The sequence below is a fragment of the Pteropus alecto genome, unplaced genomic scaffold (assembly GCF_000325575.1).
Source record: "Pteropus alecto unplaced genomic scaffold, ASM32557v1 scaffold50, whole genome shotgun sequence".
Lineage (NCBI taxonomy): Eukaryota > Metazoa > Chordata > Mammalia > Chiroptera > Pteropodidae > Pteropus > Pteropus alecto.
Window position 1 is genome coordinate 8,985,154 of NW_006431918.1, and position 2,995 is coordinate 8,988,148.

A 2,995-nucleotide genomic window follows, 5' to 3' on the forward strand; every position below is an offset into this window, starting at 1 on the left:
AGATAAATGGTATGTCTGGGTGAACACTGGAAAGAAGAGAGCAGGGAACCCAGGGACAGCGGTGACCAGAGAAACTGAGTTACCAAGAAATGTTCATAGTATTTGGAAGGTTTTGGCCTGCCACAAAATGTGAGCTAGGTGGTTCCGGATGAGTATATACATCTCAGTGGTCCAGTATATCTCAATGCACTTCAGTTAGGTTTATTTACCTCAAAAAAATTCTACTTCATTGAAATATTCATACCTAATAAAATTTATTAAATGATTTCCTTTCAGAATTTTAAAACATCACATCTGTCATTGCATGTCTTTGTTATATATTGTTTTCCCTTTTTTATTCATGTTTAAACTTATCTTCAAGAAGACCAAGATCTTGAATTAGCTGGTCGGTTCATTTTCTGTTTTTAATTTATTAATTTGTCATAGTATCTTAATTCTTTAGGCATACATTGGTTTGATAAAATTTTAAGTTATATAAAAAGTATAAAAAATAAAATAATATACTCTCATCTACCCATCTAACTTAAGAAGAGTATATTACATATTCAAATGAAATCTGTGTGTTGCTCCTTATATTCCATTTCCCTCCCTTTTGCTCAGCTGTATCCCCTTCCTAAATATGGTATCTAATAGCACTATGTTGTTTTTCAAATGTTATTACCTATACCTTTACCCATAAATCAGTCATAAATATCTCAATCTCATCCTCTACTAAGCTCATATGCGCGCGCGCGCGCGCGCGCGCGCACGCACACACACACACACACTTTTCTATATATCTAGGATTAAAATTTGTAGATCATAGGATACTTGTTCCTTCAATCTTACTAAATTGTCAGAGTTTTCTCCAAGATGTTTGTGATAATTTGCCCTCCCAATTGCAGAAAACCAGGATTCCTCTTGTTTTACATCGTTGCCTTACTGCTTCTTAGTTTTTGTCCATGTGATTTTGTCTATTTTTGTATCAAATTTGCATTCCCATGATAATTAGTGAGATTGTATATATTTTGATGCTTATTGTATGTTCAGCTCTTACTTTCTTCAATTGTTTGTATCTTTTGCCTTTTTTCTTTTGGGTTGTCTTTTATTATTTTGAAAAAATTCTTAATTTTTTATGGTGACATTGGTTAACGAAATCCTGTAAGTTCAGCTGTACACTTTAACAGTAAGACATATATATGTTTACACTGTGTGTTTACCTACCATAGTTAGATTTTTTTCTGTCACTGCATATTTGATCCTCTTTACCCTGTCTACCTCCCCACTCCCTTCTACTCCCTACCCTCTGGTAACCACTAGTCTATAGTCTATGTCCATGAGTCTCTGTTTGGTTGTCATGTTCATTGTTGCTTTTAGATTTGTATCCCACACATAAGTGATATCAAATGGTTTTCAGCTTTTTCTGTCTAGATTATTTCGCTTAGCACGATTATCTCAAGGTCCATCCACGTTGTCGCAAATGGCAGTATTTCATCTCTTCTTATGGCTGAGTAATATTTCATTGTATATATTTACCACAGCTTCTTTAGCCAATCATCTATTGTAGGACACTTTGATTGCTTTCATGTCCTTGCCACAGTGAATAATGCTGCTATGAACATCGATGTGCAAATATCTTTTTGGATATGAGTTTTCAAGTCTTTGGGGTAAATACCCAGTAGAGGGATTGCTGGATTGTATGGCAGATCAATTCTTAGTTTTTGAGGAACCTCCATACATTTTCCATAGTGGCTGCACCAATTTGCAGTCCCACCAGCAGTGCATGAGGGTTCCTTTTTCTGCACATCCTCTCCAGCATTTGTTATTTCTTGTCCTGTTGATTATAGCTATTCTGACATGTGTGAGATGGTATCTCATTGTGGTTTCTTCGTATTTCTTGAACTTCCTTCTATTGAGTTGATCATATCCATTGCAAAAAAAAATAATGTGTTGTGATGTTTATAAGATTTTAATATGAATGTAATCAGAATTGTTAGTTGTTCCCTGTAAAACTACTTGGGTCTTGTAAAAGAAACCTGTCCTGGCCTCCCAAGCTTATGGAGATATTTTCTGGTGTTTTACTCTTCCATTCTTGTTTACTTTAAATTTATTTGGTGGAATATATAAATTATTTATTTACCCTGAGAGTAGTTCTATACTTCTTAATTTAAAAAAAGTAGAATCATAATTTTTTTCTTTAAGTAACCGTGCCTACATCCCATTAGTTTATATATACAGTGTTATCATTACTCCCTAAATGCTCTGTACATGTAGTTTTTATTTCTTGTTCCTGGAATTATTTAGTAAAACTACTTCATTTAAAATGTCACAATTGCTTTTTTTTTAAGTGCCGCCAATCTCTATCCAGCTATTGACCAAGTATTACCATTTTTTTTTTGGTAGTACACAGTGTATCATTCTTATCTGTGAAGTCTTTTATCTCAGGAAATTTCCTTTAAAACTTATGTTTTAAATTTTTGTTCCAGTCATGCTTACCAGTGATCTGTATGTTGAATCTTAATATTGTGACCTTTATATCTACCATTTTTTCCTCCCATTTGTTCTCTTTGTTGTTATTCTCTGCATTTTGGGAGAGCTTTTCTAGTTTGCCTTCTACTACATGAATTCATTTTTTTTTTTTTTTGCAACATTGATACTGCCTTATTCTAAGTCTGATTTTAATTTTTGTGATTATATTTTATTTATGTTCTTGCAGTCTTTCCTTATTTCATCCTTTTTTTTTTTTTTTTACATTAGTTGTCCTCTTATCCCATATTTTATTTGTTTCATATCATATAAATTTCCCTAGGTCTTATTGATAGGACAAAGCTCAAGTCTTGCTCAAGGCTGTGTTATCTGTTCTGCCTTCTGTCATGTTATATTCCAAAGAGATCTAGAATATACCACCCATATAGTATCCATAAGGCATACTATGGAACATCATTCCGGTCCACTATGCTGATGACCTAATGCTAATCAAACCAGAAAAATAAGAAGTTAGCAAGTGTTTAGTAGT